The sequence below is a fragment of the Macaca mulatta genome, chromosome 10 (genome assembly GCF_049350105.2).
Source record: "Macaca mulatta isolate MMU2019108-1 chromosome 10, T2T-MMU8v2.0, whole genome shotgun sequence".
In the NCBI taxonomy this organism is placed as follows: Eukaryota; Metazoa; Chordata; class Mammalia; order Primates; family Cercopithecidae; genus Macaca; species Macaca mulatta.
This window is the reverse complement of record NC_133415.1, coordinates 43982511-44007507: the sequence shown is the minus strand read 5'-3', so window position 1 is coordinate 44007507 and position 24997 is coordinate 43982511.

The following is a 24997-nucleotide window of genomic DNA, read 5'->3' as shown; positions in this document are numbered from 1 at the left end:
TGAAGACTATAGGGCCAAAGGAAATATCCTCCGATTACAAAGAGAAAGAAGCTTTCTTACAAACCTCTTTGTGTTCTGTGAAATCATCTCACAGAGTTACAGGTTTCCCCTCAAGAAGCCCTTCGCTAAGTCAGTTCTTGTGGAATTGGCAAAGTGATATTTGGAAGCCCATAGAGGGCTATGGTGAAAAAGGAAATATCCTCAGATGAAATCTGGAAAGAAGCTTTCTGAGAAACTCCTTAGTGTTCTGTTAATTCATCTCACAGGGTTACATCTGTGTTTCGTGGATCTCTTTGCTAGCCTTATTTCTGTGGAATCTGAGAACAGATATTTCGGATCCCTTTGAAGACTATAGGAACAAAGGAAATATCCTCCGATAACAAAGAGAAAGAAGCTTTCTGAGAAACTTCTTTGTGTTCTGTGAAATCATCTCACAGAGTTACAGCTTTGCCCTCAAGAAGCCTTTCGCTAAGACAGTTCTTGTGGAATTGGCAAAGTGATATTTGGAAGCCCATAGAGGGCTATGGAGAAAAAGGAAATATCCTCAGATGAAATCTGGAAAGAAGCTTTCTGAGAAACTCCTTAGTGTTCTGTTAATTCATCTCACAGAGTTACATCTGTATTTCGTGGATCTCTTTGCTAGCCTTATTTCTGTGGAATCTGAGAACATATATTTCGGATCCCTTTGAAGACTATAGGGCCAAAGGAAATATCTTCCGATAACAAAGAGAAAGAAGCTTTCTGAGAATCTTCTTTGTGTTCTGTGAAATCATCTCACAGAGATACAGCTTTCCCCTCAAGAAGCCTCTCGCTAAGACAGTTCTTGTGGAATTGGCAAAGTGATATTTGGAAGCACATAGAGGGCTATGGTGAAAAAGGAAATATCCTCAGATGAAATCTGGAAAGAAGCATTCTGAGAAACTGCTTAGTGTTCTGTTAATTCATCTCACAGGGTTACATCTGCATTTCGTGGATCTCTTTGCTAGCCTTATTTGTGGGGTATCTGAGAACAGATATTTCGGATTCCATTGAAGACTATAGGGCCAAAGGAAATATCCTCCGATTACAAAGAGAAAGAAGCTTTCTTACAAACCTCTTTGTGTTCTGTGAAATCATCTCACAGAGTTACAGCTTTCCCCTCTAGAAGCCTTTCGCTAAGACAGTTCTTGTGGAATTGGCAAAGTGATATTTGGAAGCCCATAGAGGGCTATGTTGAAAAAGGAAATATCCTCAGATGAAATCTGGAAAGAAGCTTTCTGAGAAACTGCTTAGTGTTCTGTTAATTCATCTCACAGAGTTACATCTGTATTTCGTGGATCTCTTTGCTAGCCTTATTTCTGTGGAATCTGAGTACAGGTATTTCAGATCCCATTGAAGACTATAGGGACAAAGGAAATATCCTCCGATTACAAAGAGAAAGAAGCTTTCCTAGAAACTTCTTAGTGTTCTGTAAAATCATCTCACAGTGTTACAGCTTTCCCCTCAAGAAGCCTTTCGCTAAGACACTTCTTGTGGAATTGGCAAAGTGATATTTGGAAGCCCATAGAGGGCTATGGTGAAAAAGGAAATAACCTCAGATGAAATCTGTAAAGAAGCTTTCTGAGAAAGTGCTTAGTGTTCTGTTAATTCATCTCACAGAGTTACATCTGTATTTCGTGGATCTCTTTGCTAACCTTATTTCTGTGAAATCTGAGAACAGGTATTTCAGATCCCTTTGAAGACTATAGGGCCAAAGGAAATATCCTCCGAATACAAAGAGAAAGAAGCTTTCTGAGAAACTTCTTTGTGTTCTGTGAAATCATCTCCCAGAGTTACAGCTTTCCCCTCAAGAAGCCTTTCGCTAAGACAGTTCTTGTGGAATTGGCAAAGTGATATTTGGAAACCCATAGAGGGCTATGGTGAAAAAGGAAATATCCTCAGATGAAATCTGGAAAGAAGCTTTCTGAGAAACTGCTTAGTGTTCGGTTAATTCATCTCACAGAGTTACATCTGTATTTCGTGGATCTCTTTGCTAGCCTTATTTGTGGGGAATCTGAGAACAGATATTTCGGATTCCATTGAAGACTATAGGGCCAAAGGAAATATCCTCCGATTACAAAGAGAAAGAAGCTTTCTAAGAAACCTCTTTGTGTTCTGTGAAATCATCTCACAGAGTTACAGCTTTCCCCTCAAGAAGCCTTTCGCTAAGACAGTTCTTGTGGAATTGGCAAAGTGATATTTGGAAGCCCATAGAGGGCTATGGTGAAAAAGGAAATATCCTCAGATGAAATCTGGAAAGAAGCTTTCTGAGAAACTGCTTAGTGTTCTGTTAATTCATCTCACAGAGTTACATCTGTATTTCGTGGATCTCTTTGCTAGCCTTATTTCTGTGGAATCTGAATACAGGTATTTCAGATCCCATTGAAGACTATAGGGACAAAGTAAATGCCTCCGATTACAAAGAGAAAGAAGCTTTCTGAGAAACTTCTTTGTGTTCTGTGAAATCATCTCACAGAGTTACAGCTTTCCCCTCAAGAAGCCTTTCGCTAAGACAGTTCTTGTGGAATTGGCAAAGTGATATTTGGAAGCCCATAGAGGGCTATGGTGAAAAAGGAAATAGCCTCAGATGAAATCTGGAAGGAAGATTTCTGAGAAACTGCTTAGTGTTCTGTTAATTCATCTCACAGAGTTACATCTGTATTTGGTGAATCTCTTTGCTAGCCTTATTTCTGTGGAATCTGAGAACAGATATTTCGGATCCCATTGAAAACTATAGGGCCAAAGGAAATATCCTCCGATAACAAAGAGAAAGAAGCTTTCTGAGAAACTTCTTTGCGTTCTGTGAAATCATCTCACGGAGTTACATATTTCCCCTCAAGAAGCCTTTCCCTAAGACAGTTCTTGTGGAATTGGCAAAGTGATATTTGGAAGCCCATAGAGGGCTGTGGTGAAAAAGGAAATATCCTCAGATGAAATCTGGAAAGAAGCTTTCTGAGAAACTGCTTAGTGTTCGGTTAATTCATCTCACAGAGTTACATCTGCATTTCGTGGATCTCTTTGCTAGCCTTATTTCTGTGGAATCTGAGAACAGATATTTCGGATCCCTTTGAAGACTATAGGGACAAAGGAATTATCCTCCGATAACAAAGAGAAAGTAGCTTTCTGAGAATCTTCTTTGTGTTCTGTGAAATCATCTCACAGAGTTACAGCTTTGCCCTCAAGAAGCCTTTCGCTAAGACAGTTCTTGTGGAATTGGCAAAGTGATATTTGGAAGCCCATAGAGGGCTATGGTGAAAAAGGAAATATCCTCAGATGAAATCTGGAAAGAAGCTTTCAGAGAAACTCCTTGGTGTTCTGTTAATTCATCTCACAGAGTTACATCTGTGTTTCGTGGATCTCTTTACTAGCCTTATTTCTGTGGAATCTGAGAACAGATATTTCGGTTCCCTTTGAAGACTATAGGGCCAAAGGAAATATCCTCCGATTACAAAGAGAAAGAAGCTTTCTGAGAAACTTCTTTGTATTCTGTGAAATCATCTCCCAGAGTTACAGCTTTCCCCTCAAGAAGCCTTTCCCTAAGACAGTTCTTGTGGAATTTTCAAAGTGATATTTGGAAACCCATAGAGGGCTATGGTGAAAAAGGAAATATCCTCAGATGAAATCTGGAAAGAAGCTTTCTGAGAAACTGCTTAGTGTTCGGTTAATTCATCTCACAGGGTTACATCTGCATTTCGTGGATCTCTTTGCTAGCCTTATTTCTGTGGAATCTGAGAACAGATATTTCGGATTCCATTGAAGACTATAGGGCCAAAGGAAATATCCTCCGATTACAAAGAGAAAGAAGCTTTCTTAGAAACCTCTTTGTGTTCTGTGAAATCATCTCACAGAGTTACAGCTTTGCCCTCAAGAAGCCTTTCGCTAAGACAGTTCTTGTGGAATTGGCAAAGTGATATTTGGAAGCCCATAGAGGGCTATGGTGAAAAAGGAAATATCCTCAGATGAAATCTGGAAAGAAGCTTTCTGAGAAACTGCTTAGTGTTCTGTTAATTCATCTCACAGAGTTACATCTGTATTTCGTGGATCTCTTTGCTAGCCTTATTTCTGTGGAATCTGAGTACAGGTATTTCAGATCCCATTGAAGACTACAGGGACAAAGGAAATATCCTCTGATTACAAAGAGAAAGAAGCTTTCCTAGAAACTTCTTTGTGTTCTGTGAAATCATCTCACAGTGTTACAGCTTTCCCCTCAAGAAGCCTTTCGCTAAGACACTTCTTGTGGAATTGGCAAAGTGATATTTGGAAGCCCATAGAGGGCTATGGTGAAAAAGGAAATAATCTCAGATGAAATCTGGAAAGAAGCTTTCTGAGAAACTGCTTAGTGTTCGGTTAATTCATCTCACAGAGTTACATCTGCATTTCGTGGATCTCTTTGCTCGCCTTATTTCTGTGGAATCTGAGAACAGATATTTCGGATCCCTTTGAAGACTATAGGGACAAAGGAATTATCCTCCGATAACAAAGAGAAAGAAGCTTTCTGAGAAACTTCTTTGTGTTCTGTGAAATCATCTCACGGAGTTACAGCTTTCCCCTCAAGAAGCCTTTCGCTAAGACAGTTCTTGTGGAATTGGCAAAGTGATATTTGGAAGCCCATAGAGGGCTATGGTGAAAAAGGAAATATCCTCAGATGAAAACTGGAAAGAAGCTTTCTGAGAAACTGCTTAGTGTTCGGTTAATTCATCTCACAGAGTTACATCTGTATTTCGTGGATCTCTTTGCTAGCCTTATTTCTGTGGAATCTGAGAACAGATAATTCGGATCCCTTTGAAGACTATAGGGCCAAAGGAAATATCCTCCGATAACAAAGAGGAAGAAGCTTTCTGAGAAACTTCCTTGTGTTCTGTGAAATCATCTCACAGAGTTACAGGTTTCCCCTCAAGTAGCCCTTCGCTAAGTCAGTTCTTGTGGAATTGGCAAAGTGATATTTGGAAGCCCATAGAGGGCTATGGTGAAAAAGGAAATATCCTCAGATGAAATCTGGAAAGAAGCTTTCTGAGAAACTGCTTAGTGTTCTGTTAATTCATCTCACAGGGTTACATCTGTGTTTCGTGGATCTCTTTGCTAGCCTTATTTCTGTGGAATCTGAGAACAGATATTTCGGATCCCTTTGAAGACTATAGGAACAAAGGAAATATCCTCCGATTACAAAGAGAAAGAAGCTTTCTTAGAAACCTCTTTGTGTTCTGTGAAATCATCTCACACAGTTACAGCTTTCCCCTCAAGAAACCTTTCGCTAAGACAGTTCTTGTGGAATTGGCAAAGTGATATTTGGAAGCCCATAGAGGGCTATTGTGAAAAAGTAAATATCCTCAGATGAAATCTGGAAAGAAGCTTTCTGAGAAACTGCTTAGTGTTCTGTTAATTCATCTCACAGAGTTACATCTGTATTTCGTGGATCTCTTTGCTAGCCTTATTTCTGTGGAATCTGAGTACAGGTATTTCAGATCCCATTGAAGACTATAGGGACAAAGGAAATATCCTCCGATTACAAAGAGAAAGAAGCTTTCCTAGAAACTTCTTTGTGTTCTGTGAAATCATCTCACAGTGTTACAGCTTTCCCCTCAAGAAGCCTTTCGCTAAGACACTTCTTGTGGAATTGGCAAAGTGATATTTGGAAGCCCATAGAGGGCTATGGTGAAAAAGGAAATATCCTCAGATGAAATCTGGAAAGAAGCTTTCTGAGAAACTGCTTAGTGTTCTGTTAATTCATCACACAGAGTTACATCTGTATTTCGTGGATCTCTTTGCTAACCTTATTTCTGTGAAATCTGAGAACAGGTATTTCAGATCCCTTTGAAGACTATAGGGCCAAAGGAAATATCCTCCGATTACAAAGAGAAAGAAGCTTCCTGAGAAACTTCTTTGTGTTCTGTGAATTCATCTCCCAGAGTTACAGCTTTCCCCTCAAGAAGCCTTTCGCTAAGACAGTTCTTGTGGAATTGGCAAAGTGATATTTGGAAACCCATACAGGGCTATGGTGAAAAAGGAAATATCCTCAGATGAAATCTGGAAAGAAGCTCTCTGAGAAACTGCTTAGTGTTCGGTTAATTCATCTCACAGAGTTACATCTGTATTTCGTGGATCTCTTTGCTAGCCTTATTTGTGGGGAATCTGAGAACAGATATTTCGGATTCCATTGAAGACTATAGGGCCAAAGGAAATATCCTCCGATTACAAAGAGAAAGAAGCTTTCTAAGAAACCTCTTTGTGTTCTGTGAAATCATCTCACAGAGTTACAGCTTTCCCCTCAAGAAGTCTATCGCTAAGACAGTTCTTGTGGAATTGGCAAAGTGATATTTGGAAGCCCATAGAGGGCTATGGTGAAAAAGGAAATATCCTCTGATGAAATCTGGAAAGAAGCTTTCTGAGAAACTGCTTAGTGTTCTGTTAATTCATCTCACAGAGTTACATCTGTATTTCGTGGATCTCTTTGCTAGCCTTATTTCTGTGGAATCTGAGTACAGGTATTTCAGATCCCATTGAAGACTATAGGGACAAAGTAAATGCCTCCGATTACAAAGAGAAAGAAGCTTTCTGAGAAACTTCTTTGTGTTCTGTGAAATCATCTCATAGAGTTACAGATTTCCCCTCAAGAAGCCTTTCGCTAAGACAGTTCCTGTGGAATTGGCAAAGTGATATTTGGAAGCCCATAGAGGGCTATGGTGAAAAAGGAAATACCCTCAGATGAAATCTGGAAGGAAGCTTTCTGAGAAACTGCTTAGTGTTCTGTTAATTCATCTCACAGAGTTACATCTGTATTTGGTGGATCTCTTTGCTAGCCTTATTTCTGTGGAATCTGAGAACAGATATTTCGGATCCCATTGAAAACTATAGGGCTAAAGGAAATATCCTCCGATAACAAAGAGAAAGAAGCTTTCTGAGAATCTTCTTTGCGTTCTGTGAAATCATCTCACGGAGTTACATATTTCCCCTCAAGAAGCCTTTCGCTAAGACAGTTCTTGTGGAACTGGCAAAGTGATATTTGGAAGCCCATAGAGGGCTATGGTGAAAAAGGAAATATCCTCAGATGAAATCTGGAAAGAAGCTTTATGAGAAACTGCTTTGTTTTCGGTTAATTCATCTCACAGAGTTACATCTGCATTTCGTGGATCTCTTTGCTAGCCATATTTCTGTGGAATCTGAGAACAGATATTTCGGATCCCTTTGAAGACTATAGGGCCAATAGAAATATCCTCCGATAACAAAGAGAAAGAAGCTTTCTGAGAAACTTCTTTGTGTTCTGTGAAATCATCTCACAGAGTTACAGCTTTCCCCTCAAGAAACCTTTCGCTAAGACACTTCTTGTGGAATTGGCAAAGCGATATTTGGAAGCCCATAGAGGGCTATGGTGAAAAAGGAAATATCCTCAGATGAAATCTGGAAAGAAGCTTTCTGAGAAACTGCTTAGTGTTCTGTTCATTCATCTCACAGAGTAACATCTGTATTTCGTGGATCTCTTTGCTAGCCTTATTTCTGTGGAATCTGAGTACAGGTATTTCAGATCCCATTGAAGACTATAGGGACAAAGGAAATATCCTCCGATTACAAAGAGAAAGAAGCTTTCTGAGAAACTTCTTTGTGTTCTGGGAAATCATCTCACAGAGTTACAGCTTTGCCCTGAAGAAGCCTTTCGGTAAGACAGTTCTTGTGGAATTGGCAAAGTGATATTTGGAAGCCCATAGAGGGCTATGGTGAAAAAGGAAATATCCTCAGATGAAATCTGGAAAGAAGCTTTCAGAGAAACTCCTTGGGGTTCTATTAATTCATCTCACAGAGTTACATCTGTGTTTCGTGGATCTCTTTACTAGCCTTATTTCTGTGGAATCTGAGAACAGATATTTCGGATTCCTTTGAAGACTATAGGGCCAAAGGAAATATCCTCCGATTACAAAGAGAAAGAAGCTTTCTGAGAAACTTCTTTGTGTTCTGTGAAATCATCTCCCAGAGTTACAGCTTTCCCCTCAAGAAGCCTTACGCTAAGACAATTCTTGTGGAATTGGCAAAGTGATATTTGGAAACCCATAGAGGGCTATGGTGAAAAAGGAAATATCCTCAGATGAAATCTGGAAAGAAGCTTTCTGAGAAACTGCTTAGTGTTCGGTTAATTCATCTCACAGGGTTACATCCGCATTTCGTGGATCTCTTTGCTAGCCTTATTTGTGGGGTATCTGAGAACAGATATTTCGGATTCCATTGAAGACTATAGGGCCAAAGGAAATATCCTCCGATTACAAAGAGAAAGAAGCTTTCTTAGAAACCTCTTTGTGTTCTGTGAAATCATCTCACAGAGTTACAGCTTTCCCCTCAAGAAGCCTTTCGCTAAGACAGTTCTTGTGGAATTGGCAAAGTGATATTTGGAAGCCCATAGAGGGCTATGGTGAAAAAGGAAATATCCTCAGATGAAATCTGGAAAGAAGCTTTCTGAGAAACTGCTTGGTATTCTGTTAATTCATCTCACAGATTTACATCTGTATTTCGTGGATCTCTTTGCTAGCCTTATTTCTGTGGAATCTGAGTACAGGTATTTCAGATCCCATTGAAGACTATAGGGCCAAAGGAAATATCCTCCGATTACAAAGAGAAAGAAGCTTTCCTAGAAACTTCTTAGTGTTCTGTGAAATCATCTCACAGTGTTACAGCTTTCCCCTCAAGAAGCCTTTCGCTAAGACACTTCTTGTGGAATTGGCAAAGTGATATTTGGAAGCCCATAGAGGGCTATGGTGAAAAAGGAAATAACCTCAGATGAAATCTGTAAAGAAGCTTTCTCAGAAACTGCTTAGTGTTCTGTTAATTCATCTCACAGAGTAACATCTGTATTTCGTGGATCTCTTTGATAGCCTTATTTCTGTGGAATCTGAGAACAGATATTTCGGATCCCTTTGAAGACTATAGGGCCAAAGGAAATATCTTCCGATAACAAAGAGAAAGAAGCTTTCTGAGAAACTTCTTTGTGTTCTGTGAAATCATCTCACAGAGTTAAGGCTTTCCCCTCAAGAAGCCTTTCGCTAAGACACTTCTTGTGGAATTGGCAAAGCGATATTTGGAAGCCCATAGAGGGCTATGGTGAAAAAGGAAATATCCTCAGATGAAATCTGGAAAGAAGCTTTCTGAGAAACTGCTTAGTGTTCTGTTAATTCATCTCACAGAGTTACATCTGTATTTCGTGGATCTCTTTGCTAGCCTTATTTCTGTGGAATCTGAGAACATATATTTCGGATCCCATTGAAGACTATAGGGCCAAAGGAAATATCTTCCGATATAAAGAGAAAGAAGCTTTCTGAGAATCTTCTTTGTGTTCTGTGAAATCATCTCACAGAGATACAGCTTTCCCCTCAAGAAGCCTTTCGCTAAGACAGTTCTTGTGGAATTGGCAAAGTGATATTTGGAAGCCCATAGAGGGCTATGGTGAAAAAGGAAATATCCTCAGATGAAATCTGGAAAGAAGCTTTCTGAGAAACTGCTTAGTGTTCGGTTAATTCATCTCACAGAGTTACATCTGTATTTCGTGGATCTCTTTGCTAGCCTTATTTCTGTGGAATCTGAGAACAGATAATTCGGATCCCTTTGAAGACTATAGGGCCAAAGGAAATATCCTCCGATAACAAAGAGGAAGAAGCTTTCTGAGAAACTTACTTGTGTTCTGTGAAATCATCTCACAGAGTTACAGGTTTCCCCTCAAGAAGCCCTTCGCTAAGTCAGTTCTTGTGGAATTGGCAAAGTGATATTTGGAAGCCCATAGAGGGCTATGGTGAAAAAGGAAATATCCTCAGATGAAATCTGGAAAGAAGCTTTCTGAGAAACTCCTTAGTGTTCTGTTAATTCATCTCACAGGGTTACATCTGTGTTTCGTGGATCTCTTTGCTAGCCTTATTTCTGTGGAATCTGAGAACAGATATTTCGGATCCCTTTGAAGACTATAGGAACAAAGGAAATATCCTCCGATAACAAAGAGAAAGAAGCTTTCTGAGAAACTTCTTTGTGTTCTGTGAAATCATCTCACAGAGTTACAGCTTTGCCCTCAAGAAGCCTTTCGCTAAGACAGTTCTTGTGGAATTGGCAAAGTGATATTTGGAAGCCCATAGAGGGCTATGGTGAAAAAGGAAATATCCTCAGATGAAATCTGGAAAGAAGCTTTCTGAGAAACTCCTTAGTGTTCTGTTAATTCATCTCACAGAGTTACATCTGTATTTCGTGGATCTCTTTGCTAGCCTTATTTCTGTGGAATCTAAGAACATATATTTCGGATCCCATTGAAGACTATAGGGCCAAAGGAAATATCTTCCGATAACAAAGAGAAAGAAGCTTTCTGAGAATCTTCTTTGTGTTCTGTGAAATCATCTCACAGAGATACAGCTTTCCCCTCAAGAAGGCTTTCGCTAAGACAGTTCTTGTGGAATTGGCAAAGTGATATTTGGAAGCACATAGAGGGCTATGGTGAAAAAGGAAATATCCTCAGATGAAATCTGGAAAGAAGCATTCTGAGAAACTGCTTAGTGTTCTGTTAATTCATCTCACAGGGTTACATCTGCATTTCGTGGATCTCTTTGCTAGCCTTATATGTGGGGTATCTGAGAACAGATATTTCGGATTCCATTGAAGACTATAGGGCCAAAGGAAATATCCTCCGATTACAAAGAGAAAGAAGCTTTCTTACAAACCTCTTTGTGTTCTGTGAAATCATCTCACAGAGTTACAGCTTTCCCCTCTAGAAGCCTTTCGCTAAGACAGTTCTTGTGGAATTGGCAAAGTGATATTTGGAAGCCCATAGAGGGCTATGTTGAAAAAGGAAATATCCTCAGATGAAATCTGGAAAGAAGCTTTCTGAGAAACTGCTTAGTGTTCTGTTAATTCATCTCACAGAGTTACATCTGTATTTCGTGGATCTCTTTGCTAGCCTTATTTCTGTGGAATCTGAGTACAGGTATTTCAGATCCCATTGAAGACTATAGGGACAAAGGAAATATCCTCCGATTACAAAGAGAAAGAAGCTTTCCTAGAAACTTCTTAGTGTTCTGTAAAATCATCTCACAGTGTTACAGCTTTCCCCTCAAGAAGCCTTTCGCTAAGACACTTCTTGTGGAATTGGCAAAGTGATATTTGGAAGCCCATAGAGGGCTATGGTGAAAAAGGAAATAACCTCAGATGAAATCTGTAAAGAAGCTTTCTGAGAAAGTGCTTAGTGTTCTGTTAATTCATCTCACAGAGTTACATCTGTATTTCGTGGATCTCTTTGCTAACCTTATTTCTGTGAAATCTGAGAACAGGTATTTCAGATCCCTTTGAAGACTATAGGGCCAAAGGAAATATCCTCCGATTACAAAGAGAAAGAAGCTTTCTGAGAAACTTCTTTGTGTTCTGTGAAATCATCTCCCAGAGTTACAGCTTTCCCCTCAAGAAGCCTTTCGCTAAGACAGTTCTTGTGGAATTGGCAAAGTGATATTTGGAAGCCCATAGAGGGCTATGGTGAAAAAGGAAATAGCCTCAGATGAAATCTGGAAGGAAGATTTCTGAGAAACTGCTTAGTGTTCTGTTAATTCATCTCACAGAGTTACATCTGTATTTGGTGAATCTCTTTGCTAGCCTTATTTCTGTGGAATCTGAGAACAGATATTTCGGATCCCTTTGAAAACTATAGGGCCAAAGGAAATATCCTCCGATAACAAAGAGAAAGAAGCTTTCTGAGAAACTTCTTTGCGTTCTGTGAAATCATCTCACGGAGTTACATATTTCCCCTCAAGAAGCCTTTCCCTAAGACAGTTCTTGTGGAATTGGCAAAGTGATATTTGGAAGCCCATAGAGGGCTGTGGTGAAAAAGGAAATATCCTCAGATGAAATCTGGAAAGAAGCTTTCTGAGAAACTGCTTAGTGTTCGGTTAATTCATCTCACAGAGTTACATCTGCATTTCGTGGATCTCTTTGCTAGCCTTATTTCTGTGGAATCTGAGAACAGATATTTCGGATCCCTTTGAAGACTATAGGGACAAAGGAATTATCCTCCGATAACAAAGAGAAAGTAGCTTTCTGAGAAACTTCTTTGTGTTCTGTGAAATCATCTCACAGAGTTACAGCTTTGCCCTCAAGAAGCCTTTCGCTAAGACAGTTCTTGTGGAATTGGCAAAGTGATATTTGGAAGCCCATAGAGGGCTATGGTGAAAAAGGAAATATCCTCAGATGAAATCTGGAAAGAAGCTTTCTGAGAAACTCCTTAGTGTTCTGTTAATTCATCTCACAGAGTTACATCTGTATTTCGTGGATCTCTTTGCTAGCCTTATTTCTGTGGAATCTGAGAACATTTATTTCGGATCCCATTGAAGACTATAGGGCCAAAGGAAATATCTTCCGATAACAAAGAGAAAGAAGCTTTCTGAGAAACTTCTTTGTGTTCTGTGAAATCATCTCACAGAGATACAGCGTTCCCCTCAAGAAGCCTTTCGCTAAGACAGTTCTTGTGGAATTGGCAAAGTGATATTTGGAAGCCCATAGAGGGCTATGGTGAAAAAGGAAATATCCTCAGATGAAATCCGGAAAGAAGCTTTCAGAGAAACTCCTTGGTGTTCTGTTAATTCATCTCACAGAGTTACATCTGTGTTTCGTGCATCTCTTACTAGCCTTATTTCTGTGGAATCTGAGAACAGATATTTCGGATCCCTTTGAAGACTATAGGGCCAATGGAAATATCCTCCGATAACAAAGAGAAAGAAGCTTTCTGAGAAACTTCTTTGCATTCTGTGAAATCAAGTCACAGAGTTACAGCTTTCCTCTCAAGAAGCCTTTCGCTAAGACAGTTCTTGTGGAATTGGCAAAGTGATATTTGGAAGCCCATAGAGGTCTATGGTGAAAAAGGAAATATCCTCAGATGAAATCTGGAAAGAAGCATTCTAGGAAACTGCTTATGGTTCGGTTAATTCATCTCACCGAGTTTCATCTGTATTTCGTGGATATCTTTGCTCGCCTTATTTCTGTGGAATCTGACAGCAGATATTTTGGATCCCTTTGAAGACTATAGGGCCAAAGGAAATATCCTCCGATAACAAAGAGAAAGAAGCTTTCTGAGAAACTTCTTTGCGTTCTGTGAAATCATCTCACGGAGTTACATATTTCCCCTCAAGAATCCTTTCGCTAAGACAGTTCTTGTGGAATTGGCAAAGTGATATTTGGAAGCCCATAGAGGGCTATGGTGAAAAAGGAAATAGCCTCAGATGAAATCTGGAAGGAAGATTTCTGAGAAACTGCTTAGTGTTCTGTTAATTCATCTCACAGAGTTACATCTGTATTTGGTGAATCTCTTTGCTAGCATTATTTCTGTGGAATCTGAGAACAGATATTTCGGATCCCATTGAAAACTATAGGGCCAAAGGAAATATCCTCCGATAACAAAGAGAAAGAAGCTTTCTGAGAAACTTCTTTGCGTTCTGTGAAATCATCTCACGGAGTTACATATTTCCCCTCAAGAAGCCTTTCCCTAAGACAGTTCTTGTGGAATTGGCAAAGTGATATTTGGAAGCCCATAGAGGGCTGTGGTGAAAAAGGAAATATCCTCAGATGAAATCTGGAAAGAAGCTTTCTGAGAAACTGCTTAGTGTTCTGTTAATTCATCTCACAGAGTTACATCTGCATTTCGTGGATCTCTTTGCTAGCCTTATTTCTGTGGAATCTGAGAACAGATATTTCGGATCCCTTTGAAGACTATAGGGACAAAGGAATTATCCTCCGATAGCAAAGAGAAAGAAGCTTTCTGAGAAACTTCTTTGTGTTCTGTGAAATCATCTCACAGAGTTACAGCTTTGCCCTCAAGAAGCCTTTCGCTAAGACAGTTCTTGTGGAATTGGCAAAGTGATATTTGGAAGCCCATAGAGGGCTATGGTGAAAAAGGAAATATCCTCAGATGAAATCTGGAAAGAAGCTTTCTGAGAAACTGCTTAGTGTTCTGTTAATTCATCTCACAGAGTTACATCTGTATTTCGTGGATCTCTTTGCTAGCCTTATTTCTGTGGAATCTGAGTACAGGTATTTCAGATCCCATTGAAGACTACAGGGACAAAGGAAATATCCTCTGATTACAAAGAGAAAGAAGCTTTCCTAGAAACTTCTTTGTGTTCTGTGAAATCATCTCACAGTGTTACAGCTTTCCCCTCAAGAAGCCTTTCGCTAAGACACTTCTTGTGGAATTGGCAAAGTGATATTTGGAAGCCCATAGAGGGCTATGGTGAAAAAGGAAATAATCTCAGATGAAATCTGGAAAGAAGCTTTCTGAGAAACTGCTTAGTGTTCGGTTAATTCATCTCACAGAGTTACATCTGCATTTCGTGGATCTCTTTGCTCGCCTTATTTCTGTGGAATCTGAGAACAGATATTTCGGATCCCTTTGAAGACTATAGGGACAAAGGAATTATCCTCCGATAACAAAGAGAAAGAAGCTTTCTGAGAAACTTCTTTGTGTTCTGTGAAATCATCTCACGGAGTTACAGCTTTCCCCTCAAGAAGCCTTTCGCTAAGACAGTTCTTGTGGAATTGGCAAAGTGATATTTGGAAGCCCATAGAGGGCTATGGTGAAAAAGGAAATATCCTCAGATGAAAACTGGAAAGAAGCTTTCTGAGAAACTGCTTAGTGTTCGGTTAATTCATCTCACAGAGTTACATCTGTATTTCGTGGATCTCTTTGCTAGCCTTATTTCTGTGGAATCTGAGAACAGATAATTCGGATCCCTTTGAAGACTATAGGGCCAAAGGAAATATCCTCCGATAACAAAGAGGAAGAAGCTTTCTGAGAAACTTCCTTGTGTTCTGTGAAATCATCTCACAGAGTTACAGGTTTCCCCTCAAGTAGCCCTTCGCTAAGTCAGTTCTTGTGGAATTGGCAAAGTGATATTTGGAAGCCCATAGAGGGCTATGGTGAAAAAGGAAATATCCTCAGATGAAATCTGGAAAGAAGCTTTCTGAGAAACTGCTTAGTGTTCTGTTAATTCATCTCACAGGGTTACATCTGTGTTTCGTGGATCTCTTTGCTAGCCTTATTTCTGTGGAATCTGAGAACAGATATTTCGGATCCCTTTGAAGACTATAGGAACAAAGGAAATATCCTCCGATTACAAAGAGAAAGAAGCTTTCTTAGAAACCTCTTTGTGTTCTGTGAAATCATCTCACACAGTTACAGCTTTCCCCTCAAGAAGCCTTTCGCTAAGACAGTTCTTGTGGAATTGGCAAAGTGATATTTGGAAGCCCATAGAGGGCTATTGTGAAAAAGGAAATATCCTCAGATGAAATCTGGAAAGAAGCTTTCTGAGAAACTGCTTAGTGTTCTGTTAATTCATCTCACAGAGTTACATCTGTATTTCGTGGATCTCTTTGCTAGCCTTATTTCTGTGGAATCTGAGTACAGGTATTTCAGATCCCATTGAAGACTATAGGGACAAAGGAAATATCCTCCGATTACAAAGAGAAAGAAGCTTTCCTAGAAACTTCTTTGTGTTCTGTGAAATCATCTCACAGTGTTACAGCTTTCCCCTCAAGAAGCCTTTCGCTAAGACACTTCTTGTGGAATTGGCAAAGTGATATTTGGAAGCCCATAGAGGGCTATGGTGAAAAAGGAAATATCCTCAGATGAAATCTGGAAAGAAGCTTTCTGAGAAACTGCTTAGTGTTCTGTTAATTCATCACACAGAGTTACATCTGTATTTCGTGGATCTCTTTGCTAACCTTATTTCTGTGAAATCTGAGAACAGGTATTTCAGATCCCTTTGAAGACTATAGGGCCAAAGGAAATATCCTCCGATTACAAAGAGAAAGAAGCTTCCTGAGAAACTTCTTTGTGTTCTGTGAATTCATCTCCCAGAGTTACAGCTTTCCCCTCAAGAAGCCTTTCGCTAAGACAGTTCTTGTGGAATTGGCAAAGTGATATTTGGAAACCCATACAGGGCTATGGTGAAAAAGGAAATATCCTCAGATGAAATCTGGAAAGAAGCTCTCTGAGAAACTGCTTAGTGTTCGGTTAATTCATCTCACAGAGTTACATCTGTATTTCGTGGATCTCTTTGCTAGCCTTATTTGTGGGGAATCTGAGAACAGATATTTCGGATTCCATTGAAGACTATAGGGCCAAAGGAAATATCCTCCGATTACAAAGAGAAAGAAGCTTTCTAAGAAACCTCTTTGTGTTCTGTGAAATCATCTCACAGAGTTACAGCTTTCCCCTCAAGAAGTCTATCGCTAAGACAGTTCTTGTGGAATTGGCAAAGTGATATTTGGAAGCCCATAGAGGGCTATGGTGAAAAAGGAAATATCCTCTGATGAAATCTGGAAAGAAGCTTTCTGAGAAACTGCTTAGTGTTCTGTTAATTCATCTCACAGAGTTACATCTGTATTTCGTGGATCTCTTTGCTAGCCTTATTTCTGTGGAATCTGAGTACAGGTATTTCAGATCCCATTGAAGACTATAGGGACAAAGTAAATGCCTCCGATTACAAAGAGAAAGAAGCTTTCTGAGAAACTTCTTTGTGTTCTGTGAAATCATCTCATAGAGTTACAGATTTCCCCTCAAGAAGCCTTTCGCTAAGACAGTTCCTGTGGAATTGGCAAAGTGATATTTGGAAGCCCATAGAGGGCTATGGTGAAAAAGGAAATACCCTCAGATGAAATCTGGAAGGAAGCTTTCTGAGAAACTGCTTAGTGTTCTGTTAATTCATCTCACAGAGTTACATCTGTATTTGGTGGATCTCTTTGCTAGCCTTATTTCTGTGGAATCTGAGAACAGATATTTCGGATCCCATTGAAAACTATAGGGCTAAAGGAAATATCCTCCGATAACAAAGAGAAAGAAGCTTTCTGAGAATCTTCTTTGCGTTCTGTGAAATCATCTCACGGAGTTACATATTTCCCCTCAAGAAGCCTTTCGCTAAGACAGTTCTTGTGGAATTGGCAAAGTGATATTTGGAAGCCCATAGAGGGCTATGGTGAAAAAGGAAATATCCTCAGATGAAATCTGGAAAGAAGCTTTATGAGAAACTGCTTTGTTTTCGGTTAATTCATCTCACAGAGTTACATCTGCATTTCGTGGATCTCTTTGCTAGCCATATTTCTGTGGAATCTGAGAACAGATATTTCGGATCCCTTTGAAGACTATAGGGCCAATAGAAATATCCTCCGATAACAAAGAGAAAGAAGCTTTCTGAGAAACTTCTTTGTGTTCTGTGAAATCATCTCACAGAGTTACAGCTTTCCCCTCAAGAAACCTTTCGCTAAGACACTTCTTGTGGAATTGGCAAAGCGATATTTGGAAGCCCATAGAGGGCTATGGTGAAAAAGGAAATATCCTCAGATGAAATCTGGAAAGAAGCTTTCTGAGAAACTGCTTAGTGTTCTGTTCATTCATCTCACAGAGTAACATCTGTATTTCGTGGATCTCTTTGCTAGCCTTATTTCTGTGGAATCTGAGTACAGGTATTTCAGATCCCATTGAAGACTATAGGGACAAAGGAAATATCCTCCGATTACAAAGAGAAAGAAGCTTTCTGAGAAACTTCTTTGTGTTCTGGGAAATCATCTCACAGAGTTACAGCTTTGCCCTGAAGAAGCCTTTCGGTAAGACAGTTCTTGTGGAATTGGCAAAGTGATATTTGGAAGCCCATAGAGGGCTATGGTGAAAAAGGAAATATCCTCAGATGAAATCTGGAAAGAAGCTTTCAGAGAAACTCCTTGGGGTTCTATTAATTCATCTCACAGAGTTACATCTGTGTTTCGTGGATCTCTTTACTAGCCTTATTTCTGTGGAATCTGAGAACAGATATTTCGGATTCCTTTGAAGACTATAGGGCCAAAGGAAATATCCTCCGATTACAAAGAGAAAGAAGCTTTCTGAGAAACTTCTTTGTGTTCTGTGAAATCATCTCCCAGAGTTACAGCTTTCCCCTCAAGAAGCCTTACGCTAAGACAATTCTTGTGGAATTGGCAAAGTGATATTTGGAAACCCATAGAGGGCTATGGTGAAAAAGGAAATATCCTCAGATGAAATCTGGAAAGAAGCTTTCTGAGAAACTGCTTATGGTTCGGTTAATTCATCTCACAGAGCTTCATCTGTATTTCGTGGATATCTTTGCTCGCCTTTTTTCTGTGGAATCTGAGAGCAGATATTTTGGATCCCTTTGAAAACTATAGGGCCAAAGGAATTATCCTCCGATAACAAAGAGAAAGAAGCTTTCTGAGAAACTTTTTTGTGTTCTGTGAAATCATCTCACAGAGTTACAGCTTTCCCCTCAAGAAGCCTTATGCTAAGACAGTTCTTGTGGAATTGGCAAAGTGATATTTGGAAGCCCATAGAGGGCTATGTTGAAAAAGGAAATAGCCTCAGATGAAATCTGGAAGGAAGCTTTCTGAGAAACTGCTTAATGTTCTGTTCATTCATCTCACAGAGTTACATCTGTATTTCGTGGATCTCTTTGCTAGCCTTATTTCTGTGGAATCTGAGAACAGATATTTCGTATCGCATTGAAGACTATTGGGCCAAAGGAAATATCCTACGATTACAAACAGAAAGAAGGTTTCTGAGAAACTTCTTTGCGTTCTGTGAAATCATATCACAGAGTTACAGCTTTCCCCTCAAGAAGCCTTTCGCTAAGACAGTTCTTGTGGAATTGGCAAAGTGACATTTGGAAGCCCATAGAGGGCTATGGTGAAAAAGGCAATATCCTCAGATGAAATCTGGAAAGAAGCTTTCTGAGAAACTGCTTAGTGTTCTGTTAATTCATCTCACAGAGTTACATCTGTATTTCGTGGATCTCTTTGCTAGCCTTATTTCTGTGGAATCTGAGAACAGATATTTCGGATCCCATTGAAGACAATAGGGCCAAAGGAAATATCTTCCGATAACAAAGAGAAAGAAGATTTCTGAGAAACTTCTTTGTGTTCTGTGAAATCATCTCACAGAGTTACAGCTTTCCCCTCAAGAAGCCTTTCGCTAAGACAGTTCTTGTGGAATTGGCAAAGTGACATTTGGAAGGCCATAGAGGGCTATGGTGAAAAAGGAAATATCCTCAGATGAAATCTGGAAAGAAGCTTTCTGAGGAACTGCTTAGTGTTCTGTTAATTCATCTCACAGAGTTACATCTGTATTTCGTGGATCTCTTTGCTAGCCTTATTTCTGTGGAATCTGAGAACAGGTATTTCAGATCCCATTGAAGACTATAGGGACAAAGGAAATATCCTCCGATTACAAAGAGAAAGAAGCTTTCTTAGAAACTTCTTTGTGTTCTGTGAAATCATCTCACAGAGTTACAGCTTTCCCCTCAAGAAGCCTTTCGCTAAGACAGTTCTTGTGGAATTGGCAAAGTGATATTTGGAAGCCCATAGAGGGCTATGGTAAAAAAGGAAATATCCTCAGATGAAATCTGGAAAGAATCTTTCTGAGAAACTGCTTAGTGTTCTGTTAATTCATCTCACAGAGTTACATGTGTATTTCGTGGATCTCTTTGCTAACCTTATTTCTGTGGAATCTGAGAACAGATATTTCGGATCCCTTTGAAGACTATAGGGCCAAAGGAAATATCTTCCGATAACAAAGAGAAAGAATCTTTCTGAGAAACTTCTTTGTGTTCTGTGAAATCATCTCACAGAGTTACAGCTTCCCCTCAAGAAGCCTTTCGATAAGACAGTTCTTGTGGAATTGGCAAAGTGATATTTGGAAGCCCATAGAGGGCTATGGTGAAAAAGGAAATATCCTCAGATGAAATCTGGAAAGAAGCTTTCTGAGAAACTGCTTAGTGTTCTGTTAATTCATCTCACAGAGTTACATCTGTATTTTGTGGTTCTCTTTGCTAGCCTTATTTCTGTTGTATCTGAGAACAGGTATTTCAGATCCCTTTGAAGACTATAGGGCCAAAGGATATATCCTCCGATTACAAAGAGAAAGAAGCTTTCTGAGAAAATTCTTTGTGTTCTGTGAAATCATCTCACAGAGTTACAGCTTTCCCCTCAAGAAGCCTTTCGCTAAGATAGTTCTTGTGGAATTGGCAAAGTGATATTTGGAAGCCCATAGAGGGCTATGGTGAAAAAGGGAATATCCTCAGATGAAATCTGGAAAGAAGCTTTCTGAGAAACTCCTTAGTGTTCTGTTAATTCATCTCACAGAGTTACATCTGTGTTTCGTGGATCTCTTTGCTAGCCATATTTTTGTGGAATCTGAGAACAGATATTTCGGATCCCATTGAAGACTATAGGGCCAATGGAAATATCCTCCGATAACAAAGAGAAGAAGCTCTCTGAGAAACTTCTTTGTGTTCTGTGAAATCATCTCACAGAGTTACAGCTTTCCCCTCAAGAAGCCTTTCGATAAGACAGTTCTTGTGGAATTGGCAAAGTGATATTTGGAAGCCCATAGAGGGCTATGGTGAAAAAGGAAATATCCTCAGATGAAATCTGGAAAGAAGCTTTCTGAGAAACTGCTTAGTGTTCTGTTAATTCATCTCACAGAGTTACATCTGTATTTCGTGGATCTCTTTGTTAGCCTTATTTGTGGGGAATCTGAGAACAGATATTTCGGATCCCTTTGAAGACTATAGGGCCAAAGGAAATATCCTCCGATTACAAAGAGAAAGAAGCTTTCTTAGAAACTTCTTTGTGTTCTGTGAAATCATCTCACAGAGTTACAGCTTTCCCCTCAAGAAACCTTTCGCTAAGACAGTTCTTGTGGAATTGGCAAAGTGATATTTGGAAGCCCATAGAGGGCTATGGTGAAAAAGGAAATATCCTCAGATGAAATCTGGAAAGAAGCTTTCTGAGAAACTGCTTAGTGTTCTGTTAATTCATCTCACAGAGTTACATCTGTATTTCGTGGATCTCTTTGCTAGCCTTATTTCTGTGGAATCTGAGAACAGGTATTTCAGATCCCATTGAAGACTATAGGGATAAAGGAAATATCCTCCGATTACAAAGAGAAAGAAGCTTTCTTAGAAACTTCTTTGTGTTCTGTGAAATCATCTCACAGAGTCACAGCTTTCCCCTCAAGAAGCCTTTCGCTAAGACAGTTCTTGTGGAATTGGCAAAGTGATATTTGGAAGCCCATAGAGGGCTATGGTGAAAAAGGAAATATCCTCAGATGAAATCTGGAAAGAAGCTTTCTGAGAAACTGCTTAGTGTTCGGTTATATCAACTCACAGAGTTACATGTGTATTTCGTGGATCTCTTTGCTAGCCTTATTTCTGTGGAATCTGAGAACAGATATTTCGGATCCCATTGAAGACAATAGGGCCAAAGGAAATATCTTCCGATAACAAAGAGAAAGAAGCTTTCTGAGAAACTTCTTTGTGTTCTGTGAAATCATCTCACAGAGTTACAGCTTTCCCCTCAAGAAGCCTTTCGCTAAGACACTTCTTGTGGAATTGGCAGAGTGATATTTGGAAGGCCATAGAGGGCTATGGTGAAAAAGGAAATATCCTCAGATGAAATCTGGAAAGAAGCTTTCTGAGAAACTGCTTAGTGTTCTGTTAATTCATCTCACAGAGTTACATCTGTATTTCGTGGATCTCTTTGTTAGCCTTATTTGTGGGGAATCTGAGAACAGATATTTCGGATCCCTTTGAAGACTATAGGGCCAAAGGAAATATCCTCCGATTACAAAGAGAAAGAAGCTTTCTTAGAAACTTCTTTGTGTTCTGTGAAATCATCTCCCAGAGTTACAACTTTCCCCTCAAGAAGCCTTTCGCTAAGACAGTTCTTGTGGAATTGGCAAAGTGATATTTGGAAGCCCATAGAGGGCTATGGTGAAAAAGGGAATATCCTCAGATGAAATCTGGAAAGAAGCTTTCTGAGAAACTCCTTAGTGTTCTGTTAATTCATCTCACAGAGTTACATCTGTGTTTCGTGGATCTCTTTGCTAGCCATATTTCTGTGGAATTTGAGAACAGATATTTCGGATCCCATTGAAGACTATAGGGCCAATGGAAATATCCTCCGATAACAAAGAGAAGAAGCTCTCTGAGAAACTTCTTTGTGTTCTGTGAAATCATCTCACAGAGTTACAGCTTTCCCCTCAAGAAGCCTTTCGCTAAGACAGTTCTTGTGGAATTGGCAAAGTGATATTTGGAAGCCCATAGAGGGCTATGGTGAAAAAGGAAATATCCTCAGATGAAATCTGGAAAGAAGCTTTCTGAGAAACTGCTTAGTGTTCTGTTAATTCATCTCACAGAGTTACATCTGTATTTCGTGGATCTCTTTGTTAGCCTTATTTGTGGGGAATCTGAGAACAGATATTTCGGATCCCTTTGAAGACTATAGGGCCAAAGGAAATATCCTCCGATTACAAAGAGAAAGAAGCTTTCTTAGAAACTTCTTTGTGTTCTGTGAAATCATCTCACAGAGTTACAGCTTTCCCCTCAAGAAACCTTTCGCTAAGACAGTTCTTGTGGAATTGGCAAAGTGATATTTGGAAGCCCATAGAGGGCTATGGTGAAAAAGGAAATATCCTCAGATGAAATCTGGAAAGAAGCTTTCTGAGAAACAGCTTAGTGTTCTGTTAATTCATCTCACAGAGTTACATCTGTATTTCGTGGATCTCTTTGCTAGCCTTATTTCTGTGGAATCTGAGAACAGGTATTTCAGATCCCATTGAAGACTATAGGGATAAAGGAAATATCCTCCGATTACAAAGAGAAAGAAGCTTTCTTAGAAACTTCTTTGTGTTCTGTGAAATCATCTCACAGAGTTACAGCTTTCCCCTCAAGAAGCCTTTCGCTAAGACAGTTCTTGTGGAATTGGCAAAGTGATATTTGGAAGCCCATAGAGGGCTATGGTGAAAAAGGAAATATCCTCAGATGAAATCTGGAAAGAAGCTTTCTGAGAAACTGCTTAGTGTTCGGTTATATCATCTCACAGAGTTACATGTGTATTTCGTGGATCTCTTTGCTAGCCTTATTTCTGTGGAATCTGAGAACAGATGTTTCAGATCCCATTGAAGACAATAGGGCCAAAGGAAATATCTTCCGATAACAAAGAGAAAGAAGCTTTCTGAGAAACTTCTTTGTGTTCTGTGAAATCATCTCACAGAGTTACAGCTTTCCCCTCAAGAAGCCTTTCGCTAAGACACTTCTTGTGGAATTGGCAGAGTGATATTTGGAAGGCCATAAAGGGCTATGGTGAAAAAGGAAATATCCTCAGATGAAATCTGGAAAGAAGCTTTCTGAGAAACTGCTTAGTGTTCTGTTAATTCATCTCACAGAGTTACATGTGTATTTCGTGGATCTCTTTGCTAACCTTATTTCTGTGGAATCTGAGAACAGATATTTCGGATCCCTTTGAAGACTATAGGGCCAAAGGAAATATCTTCCGATAACAAAGAGAAAGAATCTTTCTGAGAAACTTCTTTGTGTTCTGTGAAATCATCTCACAGAGTTACAGCTTCCCCTCAAGAAGCCTTTCGATAAGACAGTTCTTGTGGAATTGGCAAAGTGATATTTGGAAGCCCATAGAGGGCTATGGTGAAAAAGGAAATATCCTCAGATGAAATCTGGAAAGAAGCTTTCTGAGAAACTGCTTAGTGTTCTGTTAATTCATCTCACAGAGTTACATCTGTATTTTGTGGTTCTCTTTGCTAGCCTTATTTCTGTTGTATCTGAGAACAGGTATTTCAGATCCCTTTGAAGACTATAGGGCCAAAGGATATATCCTCCGATTACAAAGAGAAAGAAGCTTTCTGAGAAACTTCTTTGTGTTCTGTGAAATCATCTCACAGAGTTACAGCTTTCCCCTCAAGAAGCCTTTCGCTAAGATAGTTCTTGTGGAATTGGCAAAGTGATATTTGGAAGCCCATAGAGGGCTATGGTGAAAAAGGGAATATCCTCAGATGAAATCTGGAAAGAAGCTTTCTGAGAAACTCCTTAGTGTTCTGTTAATTCATCTCACAGAGTTACATCTGTGTTTCGTGGATCTCTTTGCTAGCCATATTTTTGTGGAATCTGAGAACAGATATTTCGGATCCCATTGAAGACTATAGGGCCAATGGAAATATCCTCCGATAACAAAGAGAAGAAGCTCTCTGAGAAACTTCTTTGTGTTCTGTGAAATCATCTCACAGAGTTACAGCTTTCCCCTCAAGAAGCCTTTCGCTAAGACAGTTCTTGTGGAATTGGCAAAGTGATATTTGGAAGCCCATAGAGGGCTATGGTGAAAAAGGAAATATCCTCAGATGAAATCTGGAAAGAAGCTTTCTGAGAAACTGCTTAGTGTTCTGTTAATTCATCTCACAGAGTTACATCTGTATTTCGTGGATCTCTTTGTTAGCCTTATTTGTGGGGAATCTGAGAACAGATATTTCGGATCCCTTTGAAGACTATAGGGCCAAAGGAAATATCCTCCGATTACAAAGAGAAAGAAGCTTTCTTAGAAACTTCTTTGTGTTCTGTGAAATCATCTCACAGAGTTACAGCTTTCCCCTCAAGAAACCTTTCGCTAAGACAGTTCTTGTGGAATTGGCAAAGTGATATTTGGAAGCCCATAGAGGGCTATGGTGAAAAAGGAAATATCCTCAGATGAAATCTGGAAAGAAGCTTTCTGAGAAACTGCTTAGTGTTCTGTTAATTCATCTCACAGAGTTACATCTGTATTTCGTGGATCTCTTTGCTAGCCTTATTTCTGTGGAATCTGAGAACAGGTATTTCAGATCCCATTGAAGACTATAGGGATAAAGGAAATATCCTCCGATTACAAAGAGAAAGAAGCTTTCTTAGAAACTTCTTTGTGTTCTGTGAAATCATCTCACAGAGTCACAGCTTTCCCCTCAAGAAGCCTTTCGCTAAGACAGTTCTTGTGGAATTGGCAAAGTGATATTTGGAAGCCCATAGAGGGCTATGGTGAAAAAGGAAATATCCTCAGATGAAATCTGGAAAGAAGCTTTCTGAGAAACTGCTTAGTGTTCGGTTATATCAACTCACAGAGTTACATGTGTATTTCGTGGATCTCTTTGCTAGCCTTATTTCTG